This window comes from Lepus europaeus, chromosome 5 (assembly GCF_033115175.1).
Source record: "Lepus europaeus isolate LE1 chromosome 5, mLepTim1.pri, whole genome shotgun sequence".
Lineage (NCBI taxonomy): Eukaryota > Metazoa > Chordata > Mammalia > Lagomorpha > Leporidae > Lepus > Lepus europaeus.
This window is the reverse complement of record NC_084831.1, coordinates 134,335,983-134,352,029: the sequence shown is the minus strand read 5'-3', so window position 1 is coordinate 134,352,029 and position 16,047 is coordinate 134,335,983. Positions and strand designations below refer to the sequence as shown.

Below are 16,047 nucleotides of genomic sequence, written 5' to 3'. Positions count from 1 at the left end.
CAGGATGAAGCAAGGAGCCAGGAACTTCATTTCAGTCTTCTCCATGGGTGCAGAGACCCAAGGACTTGGACCATCTTCTGCTGCTTTCTCAGGCTGTTGGCAGGGAGTTGGATTGGAAGTGGAGCAGCCAGGACTCAAACTGGAACCCATATGGGATGCCAGCACTTCAGATGCAACGCTTCAGACACAATTCATTATAGTTGTGTGCTTTGTTTGTTAGAAAAAAGAATCTACTTGCAAAGAAAACACAGATTTTTATGGTATTATTCCTGCAGATTTATTAATGAAAAGTAGGTGCTCCTCTAATCAGCAGTAAGGGTGAGGGTCTTGAAGGTTCTTGTTTGTGGTTGTAGGGGATGTCACTCAAGCTAAGTGTACAAAGGATTTTATATCTACAGTTAGATCTGTTTTGGGGATAGGCCATAAGAATGTCAAATTTCCCACTTAAATATTCAGTTTCATCCGTGGCTATATCCAAGGTTTGATTCCGTGTTCAGCCATAAGCAATATTTTCCTTTTAGTCTTAGCAGTGTCCTCTGCATGCTGTCATGTTTGGGCCTTTGCACATGGTATTCCTGTGTCCCGAACAGTTTTTCTCTATCTTCCCTACCATTTCATGTGACTATAGCCTACTTTATACCATTGATATTGATAGCACTTATAATCAATCCATCTGTCTATCTCCTTCACTGAATTGTGTTTATTTCCCATTGTATTCCTTATTTCCTTCCCAAATATCTGGCTTACTTTAGATTTACAATATGCATTTTCAGCATAAAAAAGCTATACTGTTTTTATTTTTAATATTTAATCTCCTAAGGGCAATTTTATAGTCTGCAAGTTCCTAGGATCTTTAAATCCTTGGTTAATAACAAGATAAATCACCTAGGGTTTCCAGTTAAAACTTGAGCAAAGATTCAGTTACAAGCAAAACTACTTCTCTTATTCAGCAGAGTCAGACTTCATGACAGATTGAAAATGGAAGAAACTGTGGAACGTGTTGGATTCTTGCTAGAAGAATGCTGTTCATGACAAGACTTGTCTTTGGGAATAGCTGCAGCTGAATGAAGGGATTGAAGTGCTAGTGCTTGGATAGCTAATTGTTGAGAGTGACTCTACATGTGCAGTAATCGTCACTTGAGAATGATTAGCTGATTTAGGAAGCCCTGGGAAGTCTTCAGTTTAGTTGACAACACAGCCCTGGGTACCAGGCAGCCACATGTAATTGTGTTTAATACTTCTATTCCTCTGCCTCAAATTGGAGTGCTCTCAAGGGCAAGATTTTGTGTCAGTCATCCCTAAATTCTGCAGACCTTGCAGAGCCTAGCACAGAGCAGGATCTTAGTAAAAATCTTAGTAAAAATTTTTGATTTATTTTCATTTTCTACTTGAAAGGCAGAGAGACACAGAGAAGTCTTTTAACCTCTGGGTCACTCTCCAAATGCTCACAACACCAGGGGCTGAGTCAGGCCAAAGCCAAGATCCCTGAACTCCATTCAAGTCTCTCAGAAGGATGGCAGGAACCCAAGTATTTGAGCTATTGTGTGCTGCTTCCTGGGATGCACATTATCAGGAAGCTGCATTGGGAGTATGATAGTCAGGACGCAAGCCAGGCACTTTGATATGACATGCAGGAATCCAAAGCTGCAACTTAACCACTGTGCCACACACTGCCCTTCAGTGAGTATTTCTGAATGAATGATGAAGTAGAGCCAGCTACAACTACATGAGCTAGGTGGTTTGGTGTCTGAGCGTCTGTATGTACATTCTGATGACTCAACCATATAGCATGAATTGCTGTTGGATTCAGGTAATCGCTCTACCCCTAGATCTTCCAATTCTTACTTACTTGGACGAAGCAAGAGTTACCAGCAGAGAACATTTACCATTGTGTGGAGTGTATAAATAGCTAATCAGTCTCTAATTGGCTTTTGTTGTCATTGTTCTCAACCTTTCAGGAGGTGAAACCCCTAAAAGAGGGCAATGTTGACACCTCCCTGCCACCTGTCTTCTCCCACAGTTTGGCCAGCTTCTCCCAGTGGGATTGCTGAGAGGAAGCTACTGGGACTTCTGGGCCTGTGAAATGGGGAACTGAATGGGGAGGAGAGGGGGAGAGGACAGGGGAACTAAAATGTGGTGGTAAGAGTATCTTGTGGTACAGATGTTCATAACTCTTGCTCCCACATCAGGCCGTACAGATCTCATGACCCAGCTTGGGTAGAAATGTGGGCTTGGTGGAGCCTGCACAGGCGTGCGGGGCTAATCCTGCCCGTAAGATTCACAAATTGAACTTAAATAGCTGAGAGTTAGATGCCGACATGTCTACAGTACAGCCTCAATGGCTCCTGCCATGAGGGCCTTCATATCTTAAAGTTCTAAGCAGGTATGTAGATGTGCACCTCTTGTCTGATGACTCTAAGGAAACCACAGCAAAGGAAAATAACAGATAAAGTACTCAATATCTTTTCTGTAGGCATCCAGAAGGAAGTTTTGCAGCCCTTGACTTACCTACTGAAAAGTCTCATGTGGGATTTCTGCCAAGAGTTCTCACGTCTCATAAATCATAGCTCTGATAATAGATGTGACTGTGCCACAAAAGAAAATAAAAGCTGATTTCAAGACATCATCAAACCAGCTTGATCAGTAATATTTGCCTAGTGCTTTGACACTTTTGAAAGAAGCATGGAATCAAAGGGTAAGTTCTCAAGACAGTACGCAAAGCAGGTAGCTGGCTAGCATAGCTTTAACATAATCCCATTCTAAGCTCCCACGTAGAAAGAACAAGCTGGCTATTGAAAAGACTTTTGTAATTTATTTATAAAAGATTTTGTGTTCTAGCACGGACCATGTTTTCCTTGTTAGACATGAGCAAATATCCAAGTTCATGGCCATGAGATTGGATGTAATTAATAGAAAGCTCATTATTCCTTTTTAAAAAAGATTTATTTATTTATTTGAAAAAAGTCAGAGTTACACAGAGAGGGAAGGAGAGGCAGAGATCGAGAGAAGTCTTCCATCCACTGGTTTACTCCTCATTTGGCCGCAACGGCCAGCCAGAGCTGCACCTATCTGAAGCCAGGAGCCAGGAGCTGGGAGCCAGGAACTTTTTCTGGATCTCCTACACAGGTGCAAGGGCCCAGGGATTTGAGTTTGGCAAAGTAGCAGGATTTGGGCCATCTTCTACTGCCTTCCCAGGCCATAGCAGAGAGCTGGATTGGAAGTGGAGCAGCTGGGACTCAAAACGGCCCACATATGGGATGCCAACCTGCAGGTGGCGTCTTTACCCACTATGCCACAGTGCCGGCCCCTAGCTTATTATTCCTGACACTAAGTCTCCCAGGTGCTGAGTGTGAGAAGGAAGTAAAAAGCCACTCAAATGAAAAGCTGTGGCTTACCGACACAAGGAGAAAATCACCATTATTCCTGCTTTTTGCTTGAAATTTGTATAATAAAGTTGACACTTGATTAACACAAAGTTAAAAAGAATGGGAGTTTATGTTCCAATTTGTATGTGGAGAAAGTGGATCTGGAACTCAAAAGCTCAGAAGGAGTGCTTCAACTTCTTCTCTCTGTCTAAATTTAAGCTCATCCCAGTATGTTACAATTGCTCCAAACTCTGGATACCGCAGGAGTCAGAAGACTGACCACTAACAGGATCTTCACAAGCTATGCCCACGTTGTCTTCTGGTAGAGTCCCTTGCTGATTGGGGTTGTCCACAGGCGGAGGGGTGCAGTAACCACAATACTGGGCTTTACGGCATGTAGAGGCTTGAGAGTGGTTATGCAAAAACCAAAAACTAGTGAGCAATCTCCGGTGCTGGGATAAGAACTTTTCACTTATTATCCTCATGATATCTAAGAAATGATTATCAATATAATCCCCATATTATGGATGAAGGCACAGAGGCACGGATAAGAGGCAGCCATCCCAAGGTCACTGTGATATTTTGATGTATGTTTAAGTTTTCATCTGTGATTCCTGGCTCATAACTCCTTCCCAAAGACAGGTCATAGAAACTAGAATTTCTCTTCTCCAAGGTGGGCCATACTCTAATCTTTTCCAGCCTTTTGGTCTTGGAGTTGGCCGTAAAGGAATTATATGACCTATCTGACAGTAGTCTGTAAGACCCCCATTTTAGAAGCAGTTTTGTATCATACCCTAGAGGAAAGATTGCTTCCCAGAAAGGCCAGGAAGAATTTGAACAGATAGGACTTGCTGGGTTTCCCCACTCACTGTGTTAGCATAAGGTTATAGCCTTTTGGTTCAATCACGTTTTGACACAATTGTCATTGATTCAATCATGTCGATGCAATGAACTCTCTTCATGTATGTGCATTGTAACATCCCTTATAATTAACCAGGAAATATGCTTCCCTGGTTTCTTTTTTTAATTTTTTAAATGATATATTTTATTTTCTTGAAAGGCAGAGTGACACAGAGAGAGGGAGTGACAGAAAGAGAAAGAGAACGAGGTCTTCCATCTGCTGGTTCACTCCCTAGATGGCTGCAATGTCCAGGGCTGGGTCAGGCCAAAGCTAGCAGCTCCATCCAGGGGCCTAAGAACTTGGGCCATCATCAGCTGCTTTCCCAGGGATATTAGCAGGGAGCTGGATGGAAAGCAGAAGAGCAGGGAATCCAACCATCACTCTGATATTAGATATTGGCATTGTTGGCAGCAATTTAACTTTCTGTGCCACAATATTGGCCCTTTTCCCCTGATGTCTGTGGGCCATTCAAGGACATTAATCAAACCTAAGGAGGAGATACAAATTTTTTTAAAGATTTACTTATTTATTTACTTATTTATTACTTATTATTTATTACTTATTGAAAGGCAGAGTTACAGAGGCAGAGGGAGGGAGGAGGAGAGAGAGAGAGAGAGAGGTCTTCCATCCGCTGGTTCACTCCCTAAATGGCCACAATGGCTGGAGCTGAGCCAATCCAAAGTCAGGAGCCAGGGGCTTTTCCTAGGTCTCCTGCATGAGTGCAGGGGCCCAAGTGCTTCGGCTATGTTCTACTGCTTTCCCAGACCATAGCAGAGAGCTGCATTGGAAGTGGAGCAGCGGGGACTGGGACTGGTGCCCATATGGGATGCTGGTGCTGCAGGTGGTATCTTTACCTGCTTCACCATGGCACCAGCCCCAACGAGATGCAATTTATAGCTGGTCATTCAGAAGCACCGGCAAAACAACTTGGGACTCATGATTGATGTCTGAAGTGGGAAAGGGAAAAACCTTGGAGAAACTTATCCCTCTACCTGAGGGGCCTGTCTCCATGTAGGCAGTGTCAGAAATGAATTGAATTGGGACTGGTGCTGTGGTGCAGCAAGTTAAGCTGCCGCCTGTGACTCCAGCATCTCGTATGCTGGTTTAGTCTCAGATGCTCCATTTCCAAACCAGCACCCTGCCTTTCAAATAAATAAATAAATCTGTTTTAAAAATAAATGAATTGACCTTCGAGATACAATGATTTTGAATAGCCCTTGTCTGGACTGTTGAGGAACAATTTTTTTTCCTCCTTCTCTTTTTCTTTCTCATACAAAGTGTTGAACTCTTTACCTAGAATAGAGTTAACACTCTGTATATAAAGTTAAATGAAAATAGATCTTAGTAAAAAGCAAGAGAGGGAACAGGAGAGGGAAGAGGCCAGGCCCCATTTCTGGGTTTTTGTCTCAGCTCTGCTACTGATTAGCTGGGAACCCAGATCATGCTTTCCTCATTTGCAGAACTAAGATCTTATCCTATATAACTGCCATGGTTCTTCATAAATCAGGTAGGGTATACTGCCTAGACTTTGTCCTATTAGTCTTCAAGGTTCTTCATTTCCTAAATTGAGATCTGAAGACATTTTTGGGCTTCTGAAATTTTGCAAGGCTGTTCTAGGAAAACTTGATGTCCAAGAATGATTTTATTTAGGCATTGAGCTTTGCAGAGTTCCTAAGAATGTTAATACCTAGTATTCTCATGCATTGCACATGTTGACTTAGACATGCCATGTCCCACAGTTCCCAACAGCAAGTTTGAGTGGTTGGTTGGAGGCTGTGGTTCATATAAGCCAACACTGAGTGTCATTACCCACTCAAACACCTTTCCTCTAATTGCTTTCTGCAACCTTCACAAATCAGAGGGGTTCTAAATGAGTATTAAATATACTCACAACATCCCTAGAGGAAGTGGCTAGCATTCCCATTTCATAGATGAAGAAAATAAAGTGCAAGAAACCATACATTTTATCTAAATGCTAGGCATTTACAACTAAGACCTGAGTCCCAGCCTACATCTTCTGTATATAAATCTAAAGTTAAATCTATTTTCATTGCCTCTTGTTAGGAAGGCTGCATAAGATAAATAAAAGGCAGAGCCCTGCAGTGGTAGGTTTGATTCATTCCTCCACTCTTTACCATCCAGAATTCGAGCCAACAAAATTCTATGATTCTCTTCTGTGAAACGGTTTAATAATATTTACTTTTCAATATCATTCCGAGGTTCAGAAATGATATACCTGAAAGTAGGGGCAGACATTTGGTGCAGTGGTTAAGATACTGCTTGGGATGCCTGCATCAGTATGGGAGTGCCTGGGTTTGAGTCCCAGTTCTGCTTCTAATTCCAACTTTCTGCTACTGCAGAGCCTAGGAAGCAGCAGGTGATGGTTCAAGTTGCTGGGTCTCTGTTACACCTGTGGGAGACCCGGATGGAGTTCAGGGTTCCTGACTTCAGCCCAGACCAGCTCTGGCTGTTGCAAGTATTTGGGGAATGAACAAGTGGATGGAAGCTCTCTATCTGTCTCTGTCTTTCTCTTTACCTCTCTGCCTTTAAAATAAATAAAATAATATTTTTTAAAAATTATTAAAAAATTTAAACAAAACCAAAAAATTATCTTGCCAAGTATCTGGAACAGAATATGTACTCAAAGTCATTATTTTTATATCTCTGTATTTGAGAAACTGCATTTTCTTTTTGCTTTTACAGATTATCTGTTGTAGTCTAATTAGTATGCAAATGAGAACAATTATTTTAAAGGTCTACCATGGAAATAATTTTCTTAGAGAGTAAAGAAGAGAATGAATTAGAAATTGGAAAGTTATCTTTTTAACATATCAGAAATAATCTGGTACCAGAGTAAAGGCTTGCTAATCTCTATTCTCTTAACTTCTAGAATTTCATTTTCCATATTTTAAACTCAGCTTTAAGAAGTATTAATGTACAGATTATATAATCTGTGCTGTTAGGCTACTCCTGTAGGGCTTCAGTACAGAGCTATAGAAATCCATGCACTAGAAAATCTATATTCAGCATATACAACTGCAACCGTGGTGAAACATTGGTCCCAGTACCCTGATGGAATAAACAATTCTCTAAAGGAAGGTTTTCAATTTTTCATATTTCAAGCCATACACACTTATTTAAAAACAAAACAAAACAAAAAACTATTTCAGTCACCATCACTACTTGTCATTTCCCTGAGAATTTGGGTGCTCTGCTGGTTTTTATACCTGGTTATCAAAATTTCTGCACTGGGGGATGGGAAGACATATTGTCATTATTGACCTACTATGTGTATTAGGATCTATTTTTTAAAAGCTTTGTTTTATTAACTTGAAAGGCACAGCTACAGACACACACGCGCTCACGCACACACACACACAATAACCAGCGCTGGGACAGGCTGAAGACAGGAGCCAGGAGCTTCTTCAGGGTCTCCCACACGAGTTCACAGGCCCAAGGACTTGGACCATCCTCTACTGCTTTCCCAGTCACGTTAAAGGGAGCTGGATTGGAAGTGTAGCAGCCGGGACTGGAACTGGCACCTATATGGGATGCCAGTGTTGTAGGTGGCTGCTCTTCCCACTATGCCACAATGCTGGCCCCAAAAATCTATTTTTCAAAACACATTTAATCCACTGAACACTGCATACCTGCAGAGTGTTGTCTGACCGGGTTCTGTTCCCTGTTTCCACTCACCACCTCCATTTTGCTCTTTGTCAAGACCTCTGGTGGAGCAAAGAAAATGGGGATGGTTTGTGCAAGAATTCAGACTTGTTGACTGAGGCAATGCTGTGTTAGAGTAACAGAATGGGAATGTATTTCCCAGTAAATACTTGAGTGGAGAAAGCAATAAGAGGAGGATGGCAAACGAATCAGAATACACGAGTCTGAGTCTTGGCTCCTTCACTGCATGCCTACGGGACTCTGGGAAAACCCTGAACTCTTTCTAGGCCTCAATTCTCTCTTATATTAAAGCCAATATTTGGAATAATAGATCTCCAAGTTCCCATCCAGTCTTAGAATATTATGGTCTAAGACTATGCATTTCAGTTACAGTAAAACAAATCAGGCTTAAGGATAGTTATGTTAAGTATACTTGGTTCAACTGTGATTATATATAATAATAGGTTTTTTTAAAAGTAGAAATGATGAAAGATGGTTGGCTGAATCTCTCAGTTATCCTCTCCATACACAGGAGGATCGGTGGTTTGCCAGACAGTATTTATCTTCTATCATTGTGCTAGGATAAAAACAGGCTGGGGCTGGTAGCACAGAAGGTGCAGCCAATTTGGAATTCTTGCTTTTCTACCATAATCTGAATCTCATAGTCCCAGTAGGCATGGCCTTAGAGTGAAGCAGGGAATTTTAGGCAATGATCAACATCTAGGTTCAAGCTCAGATCACTATTCTACAAGGTGCTTCTTGCCTCGTGAGTGGTCCATAGAGTTAAGACTCCTGTGGTGATATTTGAGAAGGTGATATTCAAAAAGGATGTGACTGGAAGACTAAATCTTCGTTGAAGGTTGTGTAGGACCCAGATAAATAGAGAAGAGCTGGGGGCTGGAGGCTGGGAGGGCAGAGTGCAACAGGGTATATTGGAAAGCTGAGGAAAAAGGATTGGACCAGTTTAGCAACTCTGATATAGAAGTCTTCTGAATCAAAACCAGAATTTTTAGGCTCTAAAGAAATGTGGAGTCATGTAGATGAGTCATATTGACTCAAACAGACCAAAACTTTCAATTCAGTTGAATTTTTTTATTTGAAGTGAATTTTACTTACTAGCAATAGGGATATTCACCAAAGTTGCTATAAACTTGCTTTTGTTTTTTCAAAGTGACTTCACATAGACTACCTAGAGAGGGTAATTCTGATATTTTCATGATAATGTACTTGTTTTTGACTAGTTCTCTATCCATCATTATTGTCTGTATTGAAAGTAATGCTTTAATGGTTTTCCTGTGGAGATTGGTTCTTGGGTTTCTTTTGGCATCTCCAGGCTCTGTGGATTCCACAGAAAAAAGCCATGTTCTCTTTTTTGAACTCTGTGTTTGAAGTGCAGCCTGTACTACTGAGTGAATTGTGTGGGATCATTTTCAGGTCTCAAAGTGCTTTTCATTGCTCCTGAGTATATAGCATCCTACTGGGGTCCTGTCATTCACCAATTGAGGAAATGTTCTTGCATTATGACAATGGCAGATCTTGCTCTGTAGTTGCCTCCACACAGGTCCAAGTACTACATTAACACCTCTGCCTGTTGGTACATAAAGACTATGAAATAATTTGCATGTCAAATATTGCTTTGCAAATTTCTGTAATATGCCAAGAGAGATCTACCTACCTGTAGGTATATGTAGATGTATTATGTAAGCACTATGAATTTTTTTTTTTTTTTGACAGGCAGAGTGGACAGTGAGAGAGAGAGAGACAGAGAGAAAGGTCTTCCTTTTGCCGTTGGTTCACCCTCCAATGGCCGCCGCGGTAGCGCGCTGCGGCCGGCGCACCGCGCTGTTCCGATGGCAGGAGCCAGGTGCTTATCCTGGTCTCCCATGGGGTGCAGAGCCCAAACACTTGGGCCATCCTCCACTGCACTCCCGGGCCACAGCAGAGAGCTGGCCTGGAAGAGGGGCAACCGGGACAGGATCGGTTCCCCGACCGGGACTAGAACCCGGTGTGCCGGCGCCGCAAGGCGGAGGATTAGCCTATTGAGCCACGGCGCCGGAGCACTATTAATTTTTAGTTTGGAGTCTTTGTTAATGTTCACATTGTTAGCATTGCCATAACCTTCTTTTAACTCCAGACTGATTCATATTCATACATAACCTATGTCTTTCCTAATGTATGTAGCTAAAAGGAATTTCTGATATTTTTCTTTCCTCTTGTGTATCTAAAACTCAAGATTTTTCATCAGTTACTCATGGGACACTTTTTTCATATTTACTTTTATCCTTTATAAAGTGGTATCTTAGGGCTCAAAAATTGTGTTTTTGGATTCTACACTCTTTAGTAATTCAAAGGCTCATAGAATCCTCTTCTCTCTCTCTCTCCTTCCCTTCTTCCTTCTCTCCCTCCCTCCCTTCCTTCATTCTTTCCTTTTTTCCTTTCCTCTTTTTTACAACAATCTCAATAAGATTTAGCATATGTATACATTTTGGCAAAAAAAAGCATGAGGAATCATAGACAAATTACCCCTAAATTTCTACAGTCAAGGAATGCAAAGCCCAAGAGAATTAGAGCAAAATAAATAACTGTAGGCCCTTTGTGGGCTGAGTTACCCTGCCCATTGAGATTGAAATGAGATTAGTAGTGAAAACCTCTCAATCTTTCCCAGAGAACATTTTGAAAGGGAAGAGGGCCAGTGCCATGGCTCACTTGGTTAATCCTCCGCCTGCGGCACTGGCATCCCTTATGGGCGCTGGGTTCTAGTGCTGGTTGCTCCTCTTCCAGGCCAGCTCTCTGCTATGGCCTGGGAGTGCAGTGGAGGATGGCCCAAGTGCTTGGGCCCTGCACCCACCTGGGAGACCGGGAGGAAGCACCTGACTCCTGGCTTCGGATCGGCACAGTGCGTCAGCCATAGTGGCCATTTGGGGGGTGAACCAACAGAAGGAAGACCTTTCTCTCTGTCTCTCTTGTCTATAACTCTACCTGTCAAATACATTAATAGAAAAAAAAAAGGGAAGAGAAGGAAAGGAGGAGTGATGAATGTGCTGCCCACCTTCCGCCTTGCCACTTCTGGTCGCATGGGACTCCTCCACCCATGGTGCTTCTGTACTATAATGCCCAAGCTGTGGAATGCAATCCCTTCACCCCTGAAAACTCAACTCACATAAGACCTTTGTTTGTAGAGCACTTGCTGAAAGTTGGAGATGGTGAAGGGTTTCATACAGTGCCCATAGCTTTCTTCCCTCCCTCAGCACACACTCCACTTCTACATTTTTTCAGGTCTCCATGTTATTACCTCTTAAGAAAGGCTCAAGAGGGTCATGGAAAGTGAGGAATGAGGTGAAGCATGAGGGATGACTTATGTGATGCACTGACTGTGGACACTTTGCAGCCCTGAGGAAACCTTCTCCTGGAAGAAGGCAGAGTCCGCCATCTCCCTCCTGCCTGCTCCCCTGTCCACAGACTCAACGATTATCAGCCCAGCCTGAGCTACTCCCTCCTGCCTCAGGCATCAGTGGTCCTGAAGACCTAGAGACTGAGGTTTTCTCATTTTCGTTTCTTCATTCCTCTTATATCAATGAAGGAGAGCACTATAAGGATTCATTGATATTAAACTATGTCATTTCTTTTAGAAGACAGGGATGACTTTTTTTTTTTTTTTTTTTTTTTTGGACAGGCAAAGTGGACAGTGAGAGAGACAGAGAGAAAGGTCTTCCTCTGCCGTTGGTTCACCCCACAATGGCCACTGCGGCCAGCGCACTGAGGCTGGCGCACCGCACTGATCCGAAGCCAGGAACCAGGTGCTTCTCCTGGTCTCCCATGGGGTGCAGGGCCCAAAGACTTGGGCCATCCTCCACTGCACTCCCTGGCCACAGCAGAGAGCTGGCCTGGAAGAGGGGCAACCGGGACAGAATCCGGCACCCCAACCAGGACTAGAACCCGGTGTGCCGGTGCCGCAGGCAGAGGATTAGCCTATTGAGCCGCGGCGCCGGCCAAGGGATAACTCTTGTAAATATTATATTTACCCCTTTTGTGATTGTGACAGAGTAAAACCTATTCCAACTCCACATCTGGAATCAATATGCTTTCATCCAATGGACAATGGATACTTTTCTTTCCATGCAAAACTATGACTCCAAAAGTTAAGTAATAGCCATGCTCCATACCAGTGTAGGTGTCAGTGGCTACTAAAAATTCACTCCTAAATGAAAAATAAATGATGTTGAATACACAATTCTATGGGGTACTTATTCACATTTATGAATAGGGAAGATAATTTTAAATTTTAAAATAAGACAGAATCATTAATCATTATTTTATAGAAATTCACATCCAAAGAGAAATTTGTTTTCTGAAGTTAACCTTCTCATATAAAAATGATAAAATTGCCAAGTCAAATGAAGAGAAAAATTGAGGACTGACTAGTTTCTCAAATATTTTTATTTTAATGCCACTTAAGAATAAACAGATAATGGAAACACAAGTCATTCACTCATCTTGTTTTAGTGATCAGGTTAAAATTTTTATAGGATAGTGGAAGTACTAGGTACTTCATTGACAATTACCTTTTCATATAATCCTGCTCACTTCATTAGTGGAAATACTTCTTAAGAGTAAAATAGCCAAACTGATAAAAAGTAAAAGTTTTGGATAGGAATATATTTTAATGAATTACTTAAAGTCTTTCATTCCAAATTATGTTGTTGTTTTTTTTCCTAAAGATAGCTGCTATTAATTCCTTCCCCCTTTACACCTGTGTGCCAATCTCATATGACAAGATGAATTCTAATTTCTCTAACCTTGAATCTGGGTTGACTTAGATTCTTGCTTGATCAAAACAGTTGAGGTAGAAATGACACTACTTAAGAATCCCTGCAACTTGCACCTGGACTTAATGAAAATTTCTCATGGGATGCTCTTGGAGACCATCTACCATGGTATGAGAAGTCCAGTCACATTGCAGAACACATACAGATGCTCCACAGATACTGCAGTTGATTGCAAAACCAACAGTTGGCTGTATGAGTCAGCCATCTTGACTATCAAGCCCATTTCAGTCTTCAGATCACTTCAGTCCCAGTAGCCTGGTAGCACCTATATGAGATATCCTGTAAAGAACCACCCAGCTAAACACACAGAAATATTAGAGAAATAAATTGTAGTTTTAAACCACTAAGTTTAGGGATAGGACATGATAGAATAATAAATAAATGGAAATTAAAATTTTTAAAATTATTTTTTATACTTTGCTTCAGGCTCTTTCTATATTCTTTTTTGGACATACTTCAAAGCCAGGTACTGAAAATGGGTTCAAAGATGAATGATATGTAAGATGTAAAGCCAAATATATTTGCTTTCAAAGCATGCTGTTGGAGAGACAAATGAACAGAAGAATATTATGCCATATGATAAATGATATTACAAAAATGCTTCTATAGGAGTTGCCCGACTTTTGGAAAGCTAATTGATTTTTTTTAGGAGATGATAAACAAAATGAAATTTGAATACTTAGAATAAGATAGAGTGAATCGCTTGAATACTAATGTGGAGAAAACATGAATGTGGCAGTTTCCTGGAAACAGAAATATTTCAGTATGGCTAGTGAGTAGAATATGATGGCCAAGACATTATTGTAAAAGTTAGCAGAAAATTCAAAAAGATCCTTGTGTTCTGTCAAAGGAGTTAGGGTTTTATCATTCAGTGTTAAATTCTTTTTTTTTTTTTGTAATGATTTATTTATTTATTTGAAAGAGTTACAGAGAGAGAGGGAGAGATAGAGATAGATAGAGAGAAAGAGAGAGAGAGAGAGAGAGAGAGAGAGAGAGAGAGAGATCTTCCATGTGCTGGTTCACTCCCCAAATGGTCATAACAGCCAGCGCTGGGCCAGGCTGAAGCCAGGAGCCACGAGCTTCTTCTAGGTCTCTCATGAGGGTAGTAGGGGACCAAACAAATATGTGGGCCATCTTCTGTTGTTTTCTAAGGACATTAGCAAGAAGCTGGCTAGGAAGCAGAGCAGCTAGGGCATGAATTGGTGCCCATATGGAATGCTGGCAATACAGATAGCAGCTTTACCGACTACTTCACAATGCTAGCCCCCAGTGTTAAATTCCATACATGTCCTTACATTTCAAAAACTTTTTATCTTGTCCTTCAGTAGTTAAATAATAATAATAATCTTCCATGGCTACATCAAAAGATTTTGAGGGTAGGAAGAGAGTTGTATTATCTGATTTGTGACTCATGATGATGCTATAAATATAGACTGGGGAAGGGAGTTTGGCAAAGAGCTTAAGCTGCCACTTGGGATGCCCATATCCGATATCATAGTGCCTGGTTTGAGTTCCAGCTCCATTTCTGATTCCAATTTCCTCCTAATGCACATCCTGAAAGGGAAGAGTTGATTCAAGTGATTGGGTCCCTGCCACCCACGTAAGGAACCCAGTTGGAGCTCTCACTTCCCAGCTTCACCCTAGCCTAGCCCCAGTTATTGTGGGCATTTGAGAAGTGAATTAATGGGTGGGAGAGCTCGTTCGTTTTCTCTCTCTCTCTCTCCCTCTCTCTCCTGCCCTCCCTTCCACCCTTTAAATAAATAAAATATTTTTAAAAATAAGAAAATAGATTGAAGGTATGGTGGAAGAAGGCAGGAATATTTCTAGAAAGACTATTTGTGAACCATTCCAGTAATTTAGGTGTGAAATCCGTTGTGAGATTGGCCAAAAGGAGATGAGTTCAAGATGTAAAGCAGGTAGAATCTGAATGGTTCATGTGGTAAGACAAGACGAGGGAGAAATCCAAGATAAATTCCAGGTTTCTAGCTTGGGAAAATGAGTAGATGCAGATACCATTTTCTGAGGTGTGGCAAAAGAATAATGGTGAACGGTTTCAAAAATATTGAATTTGCACTATATGTTGGACATTGGCATGGAAATGTAAATTAGAAAGCACATATATAGTTTAGAAGTTAGGTGAGGAAGCAGATTTGAAGGTTTGGTTTGGAGATTATCATTATATAGAGAGGGTCTGAAGCCATGAGATGGAATGAACACTGGCTGGGCTTCCAGGTAGGGCTGCTATATGGCTCTCAGAGCTCAGTTTAAGATTTAAAGGAATGAGGCTGGCACCATGGCTTAACAGGCTAATCCTCCGCCTTGCAGCGCCGGCACACCGGGTTCTAGTCCCAGTTGGGGCGCCGGATGGATTCTATCCCGGTTGCCCCTCTTGCAGGCCAGCTCTCTGCTATGGCCCGAGAAGGCAGTGGAGGATGGCCCAACTCCTTGGGCTCTGCACCCGCATGGGAGACCAGGAGAAGCACCTGGCTCCTGGCTTCAGATCAGCGAGATGCGCTGGCTGCAGCGGCCATTGGAGAGTGAACCAATGGCAAAAAGGAAGACCTTTCTGTCTCTCTCTCTCTCTCTCTCTCACTATCCACTCTGCCTGTCAAAAAAAAAAAAAAAAAAGGTTTAAAGGAATGAATTTCTATTGTCACTAATCTGTGCAGGTATGTTATCTGTTTTTTAGCATTTAGAAACTCAGTTGCGGCAATGAGAAGGTGAATGAGTGGGTTGATCCAGGCTTATTATTTTTCTGGCTAACATAGCAATGGAAAAATTGGATGGCAGTTGGTTTTTCAGAGTGGTGAGAATAACGGGCCACAAGGTCCCTTAAGCAAGAGGTTGTGGGGTCACTGAAGTGAAAGAAAACCTGAATATTAAACTGAGAAAGCTGGAAATATCAGAGCCTGTAGTGAGGAAGGTGCACATGTCTGGGGATGGGATAGACTTTATCTATGGACTTGAAAGAGATGCAAACTTTCTAGAGACAAGATTCTGAGATATCAATGACTGTGATGACATTCTTGACCAGGGAGGCCAGTGGACTTCATTGGTATCAAGGGCAGAGGGTGGTGGAGCTTTACTGCAGGATCCCACGTGAGTCTGGAGGAAAAGAAGGGTTACAGAGGAGGTGACTGACTCTGAGTTGTGGAGCACGTGGTATCAGAGCTGGACTTTGAAGGATTGATCAGAGCTCTCTAGGCAGTTGAGGAAGCTGATGGCGAGGGCATTTCTGATAAAATCATCATACCTGCCAAGCTTTGGAGACACTTAAATTCTTTTTCAGTGC

The 16,047-nt window shown here is 41.9% G+C and overlaps 1 pseudogene; it reads right to left on the bottom strand.

Annotated features, from left to right (window-relative positions):
* Positions 1-2,185: 2,185 nt before the first annotated feature.
* The window catches only part of LOC133759265 (adenylyl cyclase-associated protein 1-like), an 84,955-nt pseudogene continuing 71,093 nt past the window's right edge, over positions 2,186-16,047 (bottom strand).